Here is an 18261-nt window from a genome sequence, read left to right as displayed (position 1 = left end):
TTTCATGAAGGGCGGAGCCTTTCCGTCGCTGAAAGGCTCCGGGGGTGGAATGTCAACTAGGAGCGTCTCAGGCTCACGGAATGGATGCCACAAGCAGAGTCCAGCCAGAGGTCTGACTGGCGCCCTGCACAGACAAGGCACGGCCTCCACGTCAGATCAGGGGTGGGGCCCGAGTCATGGTGGTCCTGGCTGGGGCTGATGGGTGGTCCCGGGGCTGCCAGGCAGTCACAGAAGCAGTGCATCTCAGCTGCCCCCAGCACTGGCACGCAGGGCGAGTTGCTTCTGTGAGCCAGACAGAGGAGTCAGCAAGAGCCATGATGTCCCTGTACTTGGCGCTTACCTTCTGGGGGTCAGAAGAAACAAGCATGCTCAGCGTGGGGTCCAGAGTGTAGAGGGAGGAGCTGGCCTCCCTGGGAGAGGAGGGGTCTGAGCCGGCCCGGGATTTCTGCACATACACGGCCTCTGGCCTGGTTCCCAAGAGCAGCTCTGTTGTGTTCCCTGCCTCCACCTTCACCTTCCTGCTCCACAGACGCAGAGGAAAGGGGTCTGCAGCTGGGGGAGGCTGGGAGCGGGTGGCTTGAGGGTAAGCACTGTGCAGCCAGGGTGGTGTTGGAGGATTAGATTTTCTGGAGACAAGGCTGGGCTTCAGGTACTCCTGGAAACAGCTCCATTCAGGGGCTGGGAGGCTGGGGTCGGAATCCCAGGGCCCACCCTCATCTGCCCTGTTCGCCCTGAGTTCCTCAGTCTCCTAAGCCCCCACACCCCTAGCCAGTTCTCAGGCCTTGTTTCTCCATCCTTCTCCTAACTGTCCCTGGCAGCAGGATGGCCCTCTAGATGACATTCTCAGTGTCCCTCCCCCACTTCTGGGCAATGGGTTCGGCCTTCGTCCAGCCTTAGATGGGGTGGGTGACTCCCACACATACCTCCTCATCCCACCCCTCTGTTTTGCATCCCACCCCTCATCCAGGGAGATCCGTGGTCCCAAGGGACGAGATTCCTCCAGCCTCCTCTCACCCAGACAGCCCTGGCAGAAAGGCTGACAGGACGCCTGGAAACCTCTTCACCAGAGGCCTGACCCTTGGACGGTGATTCAGAGCAGGCATCCAGAGAGGCTGGGGTGGAGAGGAACCTCAGGCCAGGCTGGGGAGGGCTGCTTAGCAAGCGGAGCCTCAAAGAAGGGCCTATCCTCGGTGATCTTAAGGGAGGGGATGGATATATGCCTGGCTCACTGTCCCACAAGGGGCAGCGCCCTGGGTCATCCTCCCTGGGCCTGGTCTGGCTGCCTGCTATGGGTGTGCAGGGGAGGGCACTCATCCAGCGCCTCCATCATGCACTTCCGTTCCTGTCCGCGTTTCAATCCGCTGCCCGGGCGAGCACAATGCAGCCATTCATAGTCTATTATTCAGTGAAGGGGTTGGGGGGGGGCGGGGAGTTCATGGCGCAGCACAAGAAGGCAGGCCACACAGTAGTAGATACTGTGTAGATACTAGTTTAGTTGAATAAACAAATAAACACATAAATTGAGATCATATAAATAAAAACATAGAAAAAAATCTAAAAACACACATAACCTTATAAATAGAAACAAAGCATTTCAATCATGTAAATCTTAAATATAGCTAATGTTTGTGATGTATTAGGTGAAAAAAGCTTGTTATGAAATGGTAATATTCAGTTTTATAAACAATTTTAATCACGAAAATCTAAACATAAAAATAAACATCAGTGTTTGAATCTAAACACTTTCTTGGCATCTAGTCTGTGACAGGCACCGATGTGCTGATGCTCACACCAACATTTTGAAGTAGGCTCTGTTATTTTCATCTCCAGGTTAGATATGAAGAAACTGAGGTGCAAAGAGGGGAGAGGCCATTTATGCCGCGTCACACCCCTGAGACGACAGGACAGCCATTTGAACCTGAGCAGCTTGTCTAGGGTCGCACAGAGTCAGACACGACAGAAGCGACTTAGCAGCAGCAGCTTGGCTTGAAGAAAAGGTACTGAAAGAAACAATGTCAGATCTCTTTAGGGTTTTGGGGGTGGGGGGCGGCTTCTATGTGATTTCTTCTCTGTGCTTTTCTATATTTTTCAACTTTTTCCCAAAAAGCATGTTATTTTTTAATCAGTGCCTCTCCTTTCCCTCTCCACCCCACACAAAATAAATGGGAGTTTTAAAAGTAACAAAACAAGACAAAATTGTCCCAGGAAAGTGCTGCTCCTGCAGCCCTGGGACTCAGTCCTGCCCAGAGCTGGCTGTTGGAGGGTGAGATCAGTGTCCTGGGACCCCCACCAGACCCTGGGAAGGCCAGTGGGAGGGCTCAACCCTCCCCTCTGTGCCACGTGGTCCCTGAGGGTCCCAAAGGCCTTGGGCTGTGCCCCTGAGGAATCTCGGGTCTCTTCATGGAGGCCACCCAGAGCGTGGGCTGGGTCCAGGCCACACCCTGGTTGCCCTTGAGAGGCACTGGACAGATCGTGCTGTCCTTCCCGAGCCCTGGGGAAGGGCCCTGAGCGTGTGGGGGTGGGGTGGGGGACTGGTGGGGGAGTCTGGAAGCCTCTCTGTGGTTTCCTGGCCCTCCCACCCCCACTACATATTCCCACCCCACGTGGTTCCTCCACAGGGAGCAAGGCTCCCTTCTGCAGCACCCAGCTGCTGTTGGGACCCTCTTAGTGACCAGTCCCCATTACCTCACCAGCAATGTAGGCTGTGTGGGACCCTATACAGTCCAGAGCAAGGGACTCAGGGCCAGAAACACTTAGTTTGACCCTAGTTCTGGCTCTTAGCTGTGTGGCCTTGGAACCTGAGTTTTCTGAGCTTTGTCAGAAGTTTGTCAGAAGAGCCGGTGATGACTAAGGATTACATAAGATATCGTAGGTCACAAGTCTGGAGCAGGAAGGGGCTCTGTAAATCTGCCTCCCAACTCGGGCCTCCCTGTAAGTGCTGCTGCTCCCAGCTCTCCCTGCGGAGCCATGCAGAGTAGACTCCACGCGTCCAAGGGGTGTCTCCCCCAGCAGGCCTCCCCAAGCTCCCGCAGCCACCCCAGAAAAGCACGGCACAGCGCCAGGCAGGCTGCCACCTCGGTCTCTCTAGAGCAGTGTCTCACATACCTGGTCTGTGGGGATCCCTGGGCAGCATGATTGAACACTCCAGCCATGGAGAGTCCAGGAACAAGTCCCAGAATCCAGTTTTACAATCTCCCCAGTGGTTCTCATGGGAACCAATTGGTGAGACCCTTCCTTAAGCGTGTCACCTGGAAGAGGCCCGTGCTGGGCTGCTGCTGTCTGACTTGGACCTGAGAGGCTGTCCTGTCTGCTTCCCCTCTTCCCCCTCAGTCCCCTGGGTGTGCCCCGTGGGGTGTGCTTGTGCCACAGACAGGGAGCATCCTTTCAGAGAAATAATCCACCATGCTCTGCTCTGAAACTGGATAGTGGCTCAGGTCAGGAACCCTGGCCTCCCCATCTTGGACCCAGAATACTTGTCCAAAGAGAGGCCTGAGCCATAGCCTCGCAGGGTTCTCAGAATAAGCCTGCTGACTGTGGCAGGCTGCCCTCCCCAGCAGACTGGCAGGGCCACAGCCCTGTGAAAAGAGCACAGAACTCAGGCCAGCAGAGACCCTGCCCTGAGAGGCCTGCCCTGGATTCCAGAACAAGCCTCAGAGGAGGGGCCAGCTGTGGGGCAGCCAGGAGTGGGGGTGGGGTGGGGGGAGGGAGTGGGGCTGCCCCTGGGCTCGTGACTGGGATCCAGAGCCTGCAGAGAAGGTCCTGGGCCTCTCTGGCCCTGAGGCTGAGTGTGTCCTGGGGAGAGTGTGGACATCTGCAAGGCACCGGAGACAGCTGAGCCCCCAGAGGGGCAGTGGCTTCCTTGACTCAGGACAGGCACCCATTGCACTAGGCCCTTCAGTCCTCTCAGAATGTGGTCCTCTAGGCTGGAGGGGGCTTTAGAGAGACCCACCACCCCTTAATTCCTGGCTGCCTAAAACATTCCCTCAGAGACCGTGCTCACCGTCAAGGCAGTCCCTGTCCCAGCCAGCCAACCCTGACCATTGGAACATTCTTTCCTAAGCCGGTGTCAGGCCTGTATTCCTGGAACATTCACCCAGGGTGTTCCCTCTTTTAAGGTAAGTTCTTCACACGTTAAGAGTGTGTTATCATGCTTTCCTGGAGCTGCCTAAATAGTCATCGGTGCCTGAACCCTTGGGTTCAAATGTAACTCTTGGAATCCCAGTTTCCTCATCTGCAAAATGTAGACTATGGCTCCTACTTATTGAATGAGTGTCCCAGGCTTGCTGCTGCTGCTGCTGCTAAGTCGCTTCAGTCGTGTCCGACTCTGTGTGACCCCATAGACAGCAGCCCACCAGGCTCCCCCGCCCTGGGATTCTCCAGGCAAGAATACTGGAGTGGGTTGCCATTGCCTTCTCCAATGCATGAAAGTGAAAAGTGAAAGTGAAGTCCCTCAGTCGTGTCTGACTCCTAGCGACCCCATGGACTGCAGCCCACCAGGCTCCCAGGCCTAGTGCTGCACTAAGCAAGTCACATGCTCCACACAGCGGTGATTTAGTCAGGTTTCCTGTCTCTTTGCCAGCCTTCCTGGCCGGGCTCCAGGTTGGCTGGGAAGGGGTGTGGGCCCCCTCTGCTGGCTAGTAGGTGAATTGCAGACAGGACAGGGTGGAATCATAGGCAGTTATTGTGGGTGGGACCTCGAAGGTGGCCTGACCCCGCTGAGCAGTTTTGTTGTTGTTGTTCAGTCACTAAGAAGTGTCCGACTCTTTGTGATCCCATGGACTTCCCTGTCCTTCTCAATCTTCCGGAGTTTGCTCAAACTCATCCACTGAGTTGGTGATGCCATTCAACCATCTCAGCCTCTGTTGTCCACCTCTCCTGCCTTCAGCCTTTCCCAGCATCGGGGTCTTTTCCAATGCGTCCTGCCTGTGAGTGTTTGAGGGTCTTCTGTGGAGGTGTGAGCTAGCAGTGGCCTGCCACAGGGACAGGGGGACTGGCAGCAGCAGTCTTGGGAGGCACAGCGTGTTGGCATAAGTCCTCTTGGAGGAGGTCGCCATTAGTCCCACCACACAGCCGGTAGCCCTACCGTAGAGCTGGGCATTTTACAGCTGAGGAAACTGAAGCCGGGGCTGCCACCTCATTGGGTAGAATTTGCCTTCATGGCTCCTGGCCTGGGGAGCTTCCCACCCCCAACCTCTCTTGCAGGGGAGCTGAACGGTTCAGTCCTAGTGGGCTCCCTAGCTCCTTCACCTCCATTTTTTTTTTTTAAATCCCATCCACCCAACTCCTTTGGGGCTGCAAAGAGGAAGGGCAGGAACCCCTGTGGTGGGGAGGACACAGGGCAGAGGCCAAGGTTCCTGCTATGTCCTTCCACCAGCAAGGTGCAGTTCCAGGGAAGGTCTTGAAGGGCAAGGCAGGGGTCATGCGGGCTGCGGCATCCATGCAGGGAACACTATCCTTGGGGAGGACAGAGGCCCCAGAGATTGGGCTCCAAACTGAGCCTGTTCCTTCTCCAGTGTCCCCATCTCAGTCTGTGGTCCCCCCATCTACTCCCCACATCTAGGACTGAGTCGTATGTTTTCTTGCTTGAAACTCCAGAATCTGCTATGATTTTCCATCCCTGCTGCTATTGCCTTAATTCAGACCCACCCCCACCCCCTTTATTTCACCACAGCCTCCCAAACCTCCCTACGGATGCTCCCTTCGCTGCTTGCCAAACTTTGCCTAACAGATCTGCCTAAAATTCAGATGTACACACGTCACTTCCCTGCTTATAAATCCTTCAGTTGCTCCCTTTGCTTTAAGGGAAAAAAAAAAAAAAAAAATCAAAGTCCTTATCTTTGCCCGTGGCACTTGAGATTTGCTTTCTGCAAATCTCCTCTTCCCACCCTGAATCCATGTGTAAAGAAGAGCCCAGAAATCCAGACCTGGCTTCACTTTCTGTCTCCCCACCTTTGCTGCCTGGTTAATGACTGGGTGCCTCCTTCCCATCTCACCTTCAACACGCCCACATCCTGGCAGGGTCCCTGGATTCCCCTTGCCTCTCAGCTGGTTCAGCTGTGGTCTGGGAGGACACACAGCTTCTTCTATCTCTGTCAGAACCCTTAACGCGAGATACTGGTGAAGACCTTCATTTTCTCTTCTACTAGACAAAGTACTTCTTGAGGACAGGGTTTTGTGTCTTTTTCTGTGTAAGCCAAACCCGTGTCTGCCACCTAACAGAGGATCACGGAGTGAGTGAGTGAAGATAGACAGGAACCAGAAGTCAGGAGAGCAGAAGTGACTGGGAGAGGAGGGAGTGACCTGGAGGAGGGTAATCAGCATCCCCTGCACACACATTTCTCCCAGGTCCAGCTGCACGTCAGGGGGCCTCCCCTTTCCCGCCTCTCCTTGACAGCTGGTGCCGTCCAGATACTAGTTTTGTGAGGGCAAGGGGCCTGGAGGATGATCAGGGACCTACACTTTAAACTGAGAGCACCCTTCCCCTCCCGGGGGACCCTGCCAGCCTCCCCGCAGCCCTTGGGGCTGGTGGGAGAAATGGAAACATGAGGTGCTGGGACTGATCACCTATCCCACCAGCACTGAGTATATGCACTGGCTGTGTGCACGGCCTTGTGCTGAAGCCCTGAGTCTGTGCACATTCGATGTGACTATCCTTCGTCTAGCTGCAGATGGAACGAGGGTGGGCACAAGCCACAGGGGACAGGGATGGGCTCTGGCTGAGTGCTGGAGCGTGTCTGGAGCTGGGGTGCTCAGCCAGGAGGTGAGACTTGACTGGATCTTGAAGCAGAGAGAAAAGGGCCATAGCATTGCTGGAAAGGGATAACCTGCATCAAGGCCAGCAGTCAGAACACACTGGAGAGTGTATTCCAGGGGCAAAAAAACAGATGCTTTGCTGGCACCAGGGTTTGGGGAGGGAGTGGTAGGAAGTCAGATGGGAAAGGGACTTTGGAATCAGGTCCTGAAGGACTTTGCCCAGCCAAAGAGTTTGGACTTGAACAGTAACTAAGGTCAAATGGTGAGACCCACAGGACAGCGGGAAGGTTGGGGCTGGGGTGGTCGTTGTCTTCAGGAATAACGCCTGGCAGAGTGGCCAGGCAGCGCCCTGCACTTTCCTCAGGGCTATTTTCTCCGAGGCCAGCAGGGGGCAGGACAGACCCACGATGTTTCCTGAGGTCTGGGGTGGGGTGGCCCTTCTGAGAGTGGGGAGGAACACCAGGTTCAGAGAGTTCAGAGGGAACAATCCAGCTGTGCACAGCTGTGTGTGCTTGTGTGTGTGTGTGTGTGTGTGTTGTGGGGGTCAGGGCAGGCCAGCTCTTTCCCTCAAAAGGCCCGTGCGTGGCCTCTGAAGCCACCGAGTTCGGGTGACCTAACAGGACAGCCCTGCCTTGGGCATCCACCCTTCTAGGGCACGTGTCCCAGCCGAGTCCAGCTCTCCAGCTGTGCCCCTTGCTTTTGGTATCCCCAGCTCCTCCCCATAATGAGGGAGCCCCAACCTCAAGAGTATCTGAATTGGGCCCCCACTGAGGGCACCCCAACTTCTTTGGAATCAACCCAAATCCAGGAAAGTACCTACGGAAAAGGAAGGCCCATTCCCAAAAAGGAGTGGGGAAGGTTGTTAGGAGACAAGCAGAAGTCATTCTGTGGGCATCTGACAAAGGTTTGCCCAGTGGCTTCTATGTTAGACAGGACACGAAAGGGCAGCATCCCAGCCCAGAGTTCCTGGTGCACAGGGTCAGTGACTCCCAAGACCTAGCTGGTAAGGGCTGAGGGGGTAGGAGTAAAGTGCCCAGAAGTCCTGAGGAGCAGAGGATGCTTCTGCTCATCTAGCACTTCAAAAGTTTTGACAAAGGAGGTGATACTGGTGTGTATGCTCGATCTCTGTTGTGTCCGACTATTGCCCTGGACTATAGTCTGCCAGGCTCCTCTGCCAATGAAATTTTCCAGGCAAGAAATACTGGAGTGGGTTGTCATTTCCTTCTCCAGGGGATTTCCCAACCCAGGGATCACACTCGCATCTCCTGCGCCTCCTGCATTGGCGGGTGGATTCAAAGGAGGTGATACTGGAGGTAGGTCTTAAAATAGTAAGATTTTGCCAGATGGAGAAAAAGGAAGGGCATCCGGAACAGGGAAACCAGCATAGCAAAGACACAGAGGTGAGGCTGTGATAAGAGAACACTGATGAACAGTTATATATGCTCCCACCCCCAGCTCTATTGAGATGTAATTGACATGTAACATGGTATAAATTTAAGATGCACAACACAATGAATTGATATAGGTATATATTGTAAAATGATTACAGTGGCAATTGCAATTAATAATTATTATTGCAAAATTACTACCACATAAAGGTAGTTAACCATATGCTTTTTGTGTGGCACTCCTCCTGCTATAATATTTATTTATGTTTCTAATCCTCACATCAACCCTCAGGGTGCCATGATGCCCACTTTATGGATGAAGAGACTGATGGCCAGGGAAGCAAAGTGAGAGCCCTGATAAGAAACTTAGGAGCTGACCTACCAGTCAAGAACCATGTGACCCTACTCTGCCTCTGTGGGACTGGAGTTAAGATGGGGGTGAGTGGGTTGCAGGAATATCACAAAGACGAGAAAAGTCTTCCTCCTCCAGAGGACCCCACCCTTGGTCTTAGCATCCCTGGCCAGGCTGTGAGACCTTCCGGTCAAACACTCTGCTCTCAAACAGCTATGTATCTGATCGTCTTGTAGCTTTTGCTTTTCCTTTTAAAAAAAGTTGTTGTTCTAATTGTATTCTTGTGGGTTGGAGATTTTGTCCAGGCCTGGGTCAGAAAGAGAAGGAGGAGCCCTGGGGTGGAGGGAGAGGAGAGGGGGCTGAACCATACCCCAGGGCAAGTCAACCTGCCCCTTCAAGGCTTGTCTCCCTGCCTGAGAGGGTAAGGTACTGAAAGAGCAGAGCTCCCTCCACTGACATCTTCTTCCAGATGAGAGACAGGCCTGCTCCTACGGGCCTCCCCTCCTCTGTAGGGGCCCCTCCAAGCCTCTGCTCTGGACCTTGGGACAGCCATCCTCACATCCTCTGAAGGGCCCTTCTTAGAAATCACCCAGAGCTTCTAAACTGGGAGCTCGAATCTTTTCCTTGCCAAGTGAAAGAGAAAGTCACTCAGTTGTGTCTGATTCTTTGTGACTCCACGGACTGTAGCCTGCCAGGCTCCTCTGTCCGGGGAATTCTCTAGGCAAGAATACTGGAGTGGGTAGGCATTCCTCAAAAATCAATTTACATACATATATTAAATCATTATGTTGTACACCTGAAACTGTGTCATATGTCAATTATACTGAATAAAAATCATTAAAAGTTATAAAAATTTTGATAAATACTATAAGATCAAGGGAAGGCACATAAAAATTAAGAGTGTTCTGTCCACCCCTGCTCCTGCTCCCATCCTATTCCCCAGGGAACCACTCTTAACAATTTCTTTTTATCCCTAAGGCATGTTCCTTATAAACAAGCATATATAGATACACATCACTGTATTTTTTTAACACAGTTGAATCATAACTATATTATTTTATGGCTAGCTTTTTTTCTCATTTAATGTCATATTTTGGGCCTCCTTTTTATGTCAATGTCTGTATATCCACCCATTTTTTGTACTGACTGCAAAGTCCTTGTAAAGACTCAAGTAACCAGTTCGTTTTTTTGCTGGACATTTAAGATGCTTCCAGTTTTTACTATTACAGATAGTGCTGAGATGAACAGCTATATTTGTAGATTAATTGCCTGCTGATTAAAATTTGAATATTTGTTACCAAATTGACTTCCCAAAACACTGTAACAACCTACAATACCATCAGTAGTGTATGAGAATACCCATTTTCTTGCATCTTTACCAATATGAGTATTGCTGCTGCTGCTAAGTCGCTTCAGTCATGTCTGACTCTGTGCGACCCCATAGACGGCAGCCCACCAGGCTCCCCCATCCCTGGGATTCTCCAGGCAAGAACACTGGAGTGGGTTGCCATTTCCTTCTCCAATGCATGAAAGTGAAAAGTGAAAGAGTAGTCGCTCAGTCGTGCCTGACTCTTAGCGACCTCATGGACTGCAGCCCACCAGGCTCCTCCATCCATGGGACTCTCCAGGCAATAGTACTGGAGTGGGTTGCCATTAAATCTTTATTGATTTGATAGGTGAAAAATAATATCTCATTAAAAATTAAGTACCTTTTAGAGTGAGTTTGAGCATATTTTCCTATATTTGTTGACTATTTTAATTTCTTCTTCTCTTTTTGTGAATCCCATGTTATTGATGTTTGACCATTTCAAGGGAGGTCTATGCATCATTTTCTCATTGATTTGCAGGAGCTCTTTGTATATTAAGGAAATAAGCATATAAGATCCATTTTATTATCTGCTATATACTCCATATTTAGAAAAAATTTGTTAAATAAAGATTGCTAATTTATGACTTCTTTCTCTATTTTCTCAATCTAATTCTGGTACATGGACCCTCAGAATGCTTATCAGCATGAAATGGTCTGCATTGAGTTGATATGACTCTGGCTAAAGCAAAGTCAGAGTCCCAGAAGCCTCACTGTTAATCCCAGAAGCCTCGCTGTGGCTAAATGTAGGCTGTCTGTTGGCTTTCTGAAATATTTTAAGTGGCTTGAGGCACCGTCGGGCTGGGGGCCCCGGCGTGGGAGCCGCAGCCGCAGCCCTGGACCCGGCAGCGCAGCTCATTTGATCAGCAGTGTGGTCTGCACCTGTGCACATCCCTCGGTCCAGCTGTGAATTCTTGTGTTCTTGTGAGTGGGCTGAGTGTTTGCATATTTTCCTCTTTGTTTACAGGCAGTTAGGGGTGTGGGTCCCTCTTCCCTTAGCAGAAAGTCCCTGAGCCTGCTCCCAGGCCAGACTCAGTGGGACATTACTGGTGCTGAGTCCTGGGGATGGAGGAGAGCATGTGGAAAGCAGGAAGGCGAGCAGGAGGAGGCTCCCAGCTGGCCCCAACCTCTCTGGCTTCTCCGCATTCTTGGGGGAATCTTCCCAGGGACACATTCCATTCCTTTGAGGGACCCAGGCAGGATAAGAGCTGGTTTGCAGGGCCTGAGATTGGGAAGTGGGGCTGCTAGACACCAAATATGAAGGAGTAAGGGGCAGAGATTGTGGAGGATAGAGCAGGTGGTGACGGGAGGCCCTGGGCAGGGGGAGGTGGGTTTCAGGCTTCTGGGCAGCCCCTCCCTGCTCAGCCTAAAGGTGGTTTCACTGGGGTTGTGCTGTTCCCTCCTGGTCCTGGGGTATGTGGGAGGAGGCTCTGAGATCCCAGTGGGAGCAGGGGCTGGGGGTGGGCAAGGGTGGCAGGCAGAGCAGGGAAGGAGAAGCTTGGTAGAGCCTCACAGCTGACTTAGAAGCCTCCAGGTTGGTTTGTTTGTTTAACCCAGGGCTGACTTTTATGAGACCGCCACATTCCTGGGGATTGGCGAGAGCGAAGGTGATTAATGGGGTTGGCTATGGTAGCGGGAGCAGCAGAAGGCGGAAGAGGCAGCCAAGAAGAACCTGAGTTGACACCCTAAAGCCCCAGATTCCCAGTGCTGTGGTGGACACCCCGGAGGGTAGTGGTGGTTCTGTGGAACCCAGCATCCCATCGCGTCCCTCCAGGGCTGGAGAAGGAGAGATGTCCCTTCTCTTCCAGGGCACAAGGCTGGGCCCTGTTCTCTGCCTGGCGAGCTGACCTGAGGTTGGGAGGGGACAGAGCCAGGGCAGGGCCAGGGGCAGGTCTACCCGCGTTCTGTCCTGGAAAAGCGCCTGAGGCATGTGACTCATCCCGTGGAGCCTGAGCTTCCTCTGAAAACAGGGCCAAGAGGTAGCTAGCTTATAGATAGTGCCTGGCTGCGCTTTCCTTAACCCTCCTTATCTTGTGAGTGCCCTCAACCAATAAGACCTGGACCCAAACGGAGTCTCTGGGGAGACATTGAGAAAGTACCACCCTTTGTTCGACATGGTTTATGTTGGCCTGCAGAAGATTATTCACTGAGTAAATATACAGATCTACCATGATGACAAATTTGAATGCTGCTCTGGTGTACAATGCAAGTCAGTAGGCGTATCAGCTGGTTTCCCTTTCATGCCTGTCAACAGCCAGTGAAAATGTTAGCAGATAGGGTAGGGGGCCCTGGAGAAAGAGAACCAGGCATGGCTTTCTTGACATAAGAGAAGCCATTTTTGTCCTAAGCCATTTTGGTTGATCTAAGTCTGACCACAGTGCTTGCCCTTAAACAGGTCTTGGTAATGAATGATCTTAAGGGAAGTGAGGAAATGCAGGAACAAAGGGAAAGCAGTCAAGAAATAATAGTTCAGCCATAAAACAGAGTCCTGGATCTTCCTCAAGGATATACATCGCTATCTGATGTCCGTCTTTGAGTTCTGCAGGAACTAAGGCCCCCACGCACGTGGAGGGCAGAGTGAGCATGCTGACTCTCCTGACTTCAATCAACTAAAGCTTTGATTCTGTCCATCTTTGCCCTAATTCTACACTGGATTGTTCTCTTCTCAAGACCCTTCATCAACATACATGTACCCTTAGCTTAAAAAACTTCCGCAATTTGCTGTTCAGGGAGACACTGCTTTGGGAAAGATCTCCAGTGTTCTTGTTGTTCAGTCACTAAGTTGTGTCTGACCCTTCACCCGTGGACTGCAGCATGCCAGGCTTCCCTGTCCTTCACTATCTCCTTGAGTTTGTTCAAATTCATGTCTGTTGAGTCAGAGATGCCATCCAACCATCTCATCCTCTGTCACCCCCTTCTCCTTGGTTGCTGCAAGTAATAAATCCTTCCTTCTCCAAGTCTTTGGCTTGGTTGTATCCTTTGGTTTGACACCTACCAAGAGGTGAACCCAGTTTTAGGTAATAGTGACACTCAGAATATGGTGGTGAAGAACAGGGCACCAGAGCCGGAACCAGAGAGATTAGGAGAGGGCCTGCCTCACTGGAGCTGACTGTGCGTTGGTTCTGCCTCTGCGAACGGGGCCTGGCAGGATGCCCTGCTCCTCTGGGGACTGGGTGACCCTGGTGTGTTGGCTCAGCAGAGGGCTGAGGGGCCCTTCTTCTCCCAGCCAGGCTCTGCCCATCTGAGAAGGGCTGGGAGAAGGAGTCTGACTGTAGGCTGGTTGTTCTCACCCAGAACATGGGTGGGTCTTGAAATCCCTTTCAGTTCTCCAGTCTGACACCTGAATCTGCCACTAGATCTGGGTCTGGGCTGTCCAACTCTACAGTCAACTTAGCGGGCTGGGTTCAAAGAGTAGGCCTAGGACATAGCTGCTGTAGGGGGAGAAGGTGGGTCCTTCAGGGTTTCAGCAAAGGCCTAGAACCTGAAGTAGACACAGGGCCCCCAGCTGGAGGTGAGAGAGGAGGTAGTTGAGGGTCATTGACATGGCACATGTGTGTGTATATGTGTAGTGGTGTGCACGCATGCATCTGCATGTGTGTTTTTATGTGGATTTGTGTGTGTACATCTTTAAAAATAACATTTGTCCCATTTTCCTGTTTTTCTAGAGCCGGCCTGCTTGGGGCAGTCTGTCCTGGAACTGCCAGGGCAGTGTGTGCGTGTGTGTGTGTGTGTGTGTGTGTGTGTGTGTGTTGGGGTAGATGTCATCACTGTGGTTCTTGGTAAAGTCACAGCAAAGCCTTCTCAATTTCTTTGGTGTTGTTTGGGGAATTTGTATGCCTCTGCCACCCATGAAATTAAGGACTTCTATTTAATGCATTTCCTCAAAGAATGCATGCCCTGAAGACTTGTCTAGGTCAGAGATGGCCTGTGGGTCCCAGAGATAGAGGGAGAATAAGACATGACTCCCACAGCCCCAAGTCCACGGCCGGCGGTACAATGCAGAAAACAGGGAGGCACTTTGAGGGAGCCTCCCTCAGGCTGCAGAGGGAGCAGGGGATGCTTGCTCTTCCTGGGATGGGCAGCAGGAGGCGCCACCTCCTACACTGTATAGTGGATGAACATCAGCAAGGTCCCCATGAAGGGAAGAGGCACCGTGGCTGGAGATCCCACTTGCACCAGAGGTGTGAAAGAGCCTGGGCTGTCAGAGAACTAGAGGGAGCGTGGTGGCCAGACCGTGGGGACAAAGACCGTGGAGACAGAGATGCTTGTCTTGAGGGTCACTTCTCAGTGTTTCCAGGGCCTGGCTGAGGGATTGGGACTTTAGTCTGTGGCAGGGGACCCCCACTCAGCTGCCTGCAGGGCCCGGATAGGGGGTTGGGGTGTGAAGATGCTTGTGCAAATCATTGCTCTGAAGTGGGCAGGTCTTTTCCCCAAGGTGAGCCAACAGGCACAGTCAACATGTCGCCGAACTCAGTCTTCAGAGAAGCTGGAAACTGAGATTTTTATGTGGTTTCTTTTATTTTTAGATGTTAGTAATTAATCCAGATTTAACACTAAGCAAAACAATAACACACATGCAAGCCTAACAGGAAAGGTCTGCCAGCTGGATTTGGCTCAGAGGCCACAAGTGTGACCTCAGGCTGGGGTGGGAGGGGAGGTACCGGAGGTTCGGGGTGGGAGTGAGGGGCCAGGGTCTGCTCCCCGTGGGGGCATCTTGGAACTGCTATAAGGAGGGCAGGCTGCAGGGAGGCCAAGAGATCAACTGAGAAGCTGAGAGAAAAAAATCTTCCTCTTTATTCATTCATTTACTGAATGTTGATTGGGCACGTGTTCCAGGCAGACACTGTTCTGGGCAGTGCTGCTAAGGGGATACCCAGAGGTGGAACTCCATCTTTGTTAAATATATATATTTATGGGTGTCCCCTTAGCAGCACTGCCCAGAACAGTGCCTGCCTGGAACACGTGCCCAGTATGTGTGTGTGTGTGTGTGTGTGTGTGTGTGTGTATGGAGAAGGCAATGGAACCCCACTCCAGTACTCTTGCCTGGAAAATCCCATGGACGGAGGAGCCTGGTAGGCTGCAGTCCTTGGTGTCGCTAAGAGTCGGGGACGACTGAGAGACTTCATTTTCACTTTTCACTTTCATGTGTTGGAGAAGGAAATGGCAACCCACTCCAGTATTCTTGCCTGGAGAATCCCAGGGACAGAGGAGCCTAGTGGGCTGCCGTCTATGGGGTCGCACAGAGTCGGACACGACTGAAGTGACTTAGCAGCATATATATATATATATACAGGCTTCCCTTGTGGCTCAGCTGGTAAAGAATCTGCCTGCAATACAAGGGACCTGGGTTTGATCCCTGGGTTGGGAAGATCCCCTGGAGAAGGGAAAGACTACGTACTCCAGTATTCTGGCCCGGAGAATTCCATGGGCTGTACAGTTCATGGGATTGCAGAGAGTCAGACACGACTGAGCGACTTTTCCTTTTTCATATATATATATATATATATATATATATATATGTATGTATGTATGTATGTATATTACGGGCACTCCCCTGGGCAGGGGCTCCAGCATTCAAGCTTGCACGCTGATGTCTTTGCTTTTTGGGTTCCTCTGCCTCCTTTAGCTGGATTTCTCCACCAGCTGGCTGAGGTCTAGGGTGTCTCCTGTTCCCTCCCAGGCATTCTCTCCTGTCTTTGGGGGCCCCGGGGTTTATACTTTGGGTCCCAGGCCAAAACCACCTCCATCGCAACCTCTTTTCTGGATTGTGCCCCCTCTCCAGTGGGTAATCCCCACTTCCCTTCTGGAGTTTACTGCGGCCTCTTTTGGAAACTGCAGGTTCTCTGAAAGCTCCTGTTGTGCTATGGCTCTGCCCTCCACACGCATCCTCCAGCCGCTAGATCCCAGAGGGAGAGGAGCCTCCTCCCAGTCCCCGGCCCTCTCATCAGCAGGACAATAGCAGAACTTCTCCTCTGGACCCAAGCAGAAACTCTCATATCCATGCAGCTGGCTGAGCAGCCAGCCTGGGCCTGTGCTAGTCTAGCAATGTCCACATGGGACCTGGCGTCTGTCCTCCAGTCACTCCCAGGAGAGGAGAGTAAGGCCTGGCCACCACCCACAGAAAAACCACTTAATGCCTTTAAGATGGTCCCCAGAAGCCAATGAGGGCTATGCGACAGCAGAGACCCAATTCTTAGGGCAAGGCACTTGACCTTCATGAGCTCATGGAATCTCACCACAACCCGTTAAGCCTTGTTATTGTACCATTTTACAGGTGAGGAGACTGAGGCTCTGAGAAGTGAATAACCAGCCTGATATGGCATAGCTGCTTTTTTTTGTTTTTTGTTTTTTTTTGACCAGGGGGATTGACTGCCAAGACCACTTCCTTCATGGGGTTGAGGCATGCCCCTCAGTCTTGGGGGTCGGCTAAGGACCAGCCTGAGGTGGTGGTGGAGGCTATTTCAGGGATGGGGTGTGAGAGCTGGGGGGCTGCCAAGGCATATCCCCATTGGCTTCTGTTGGACTTTCTCTGGAAACGGGGAGCACTTCAAGCTGACTTATGTATTATTTGTGGGCAGGCCTGACTGCTGGAGGGGTCTGGCAGTACCCCCACCCTCCTCAGGCCCTCGCCCAGCCCTCTCTCTGATATCTGAGTCCATGGCTCATGCCTCCACTGTCTCCTTCTAGACAAAGGATAAGCACTGGATTAGGAGCCAGGGGCCAGGAATTCACCTGTGACCTTGACTTTGGGTCTGCAAAATAGGCATAAGCACTGATTATCCTGCAGGGACTTAGTAGAGATCAAAAAATTGAAGGTTACAAAAGGAAACTGCTAGAAAAATTTCATGGCATGATTCATTCATTCATTCTCCAGGTATTTATTGAGCACATAACCTATGCCAGGCCATGCATTAGATTTTAGGGATACAGTCCCAAAGAAGACAATTCTTATCTGCATGGGGCTTAGCATCTAGAGGGGAGACAGGCATGAAATAGCAGCACAGACAAATACTTAAGTACCAGATGAATTGTGCCTTACGAGATTATTTAACAGGATCAAACGTGGGATCAGGGACATTTTCCCGAGGAAATAAGATTTAAACTGAGGGAAGCCTTGTACAGGGCAGGTAAGGGCCTCTGGGTACAGGGCATGAGAGCAAAGTCCTGGAGCGGGGAGTAAGCCAGAGGCTTGTGACGGGACATGGAGGGAGGCGGATGTGGACTGACAACTGATTAGGCATGGCCTTGTGAGGTATCAGGTGAAGGCGTTTAAGTGACCTAACAACAATTAACCTTATCTCCAACCCCTGTCTCCTTGTCCTGGGTCCCTGGAGCTTCTCCCTGCCTTCTTTGCCCGGAGTATCTCCACTCCAAGTGATGAGAAATTGGGCTTGAGGAAGAGGTCTCAGGCCCCTACCCCCCTCCCTGAGCCAAGGGGCAGCTGATTGAAAGCAGACGCCTTGCCCCGGTGGGGCCCTGGCGGGAGCGGCGAAGCTGGCTCCCCACTGCTGACCTCAGACCTGCACCGCTGGCATGTCCTGGCCGCAGACTCTCTGTCAGCAAAGCCGCATCCGTCCTGCCTGGAGACGGTCACTGTGGCTGCCCACACCCCCAACCCAGCAATTTCTCTGCCACGGTGAGAAACCTCCTGTGCTCCTGGGCCAAGGCCCAGCCTCCTCTAATTGGGCCTGGAGCCCTGGCTGGAGGAGGAAGAGATGCCAAGAAGGTTCTTAGAAAGGCACGAGCCTGGGAGAGGTCCCTATCACCCCTACCCGCTTCCTCGGCACACCTGTCTCAGGGTCATGCCAAGTGGGGGCTCCATTATTCTTTGTGCCTTGGGCTACGCTCTGTGCTAAATGCTTTACATCCTCACTAAATCCTCACAAACAGCTCCATGAGGCACGTGACAGGCTCACAGAGGGTACTTGTCACATAGCTGGTAAGTGGCAGAACTGGGGTTTGGACCCAGGTGAAGTGAAGTGAAAGTCAGTCAGTTGTGTCTGACTCTGTGACCCCAAGGACTGTATAGTCCATGGAGTTCTCTAGGCCAGAATTCTGTAGTGGGTAGCCTTTCCCTTCTCCAGGGGATCTTCCCAACCCAGGGATCGAACCCATGTCCCCTGAATTGCAGGCAGATTCTTTACCAGCTGAGCCACAAGGGAAGCCCAGGTACTGGGTTCTAAAGGCGATGACTCCAGTGGGCCAGTGGGCCCTGGCTCTTCCTGTCCCCCTCAGACATTCCTTGTGTCTGCTGCTCCCGAGGGAGTCCAGCTCAGGTCCAAGCTGCTCAAGGCCCAGAGGTCCCTGAGGATCTTAGCACAGGGCACTGAAATGGACCCAGAGAATGCTGGAGCCACCTCTGGGCCGTGGGAGCCCCTCTCTTGAGCAACCTGAGCTCTGGA

At 52.3% G+C, this 18261-nt stretch overlaps 1 pseudogene; it reads right to left on the bottom strand.

Moving 5' to 3' along the window:
* Nucleotides 1-243: 243 nt before the first annotated feature.
* LOC102269986 (L-lactate dehydrogenase B chain-like) overlaps nucleotides 244-18261 on the bottom strand; it is a 32168-nt pseudogene continuing 14150 nt past the window's right edge.

Source organism: Bos mutus, chromosome 3 (assembly GCF_027580195.1).
Source record: "Bos mutus isolate GX-2022 chromosome 3, NWIPB_WYAK_1.1, whole genome shotgun sequence".
NCBI lineage: Eukaryota > Metazoa > Chordata > Mammalia > Artiodactyla > Bovidae > Bos > Bos mutus.
The sequence above is the reverse complement of the archived record's forward strand: the minus strand, read 5'-3'. Positions and strand labels throughout refer to the sequence as shown.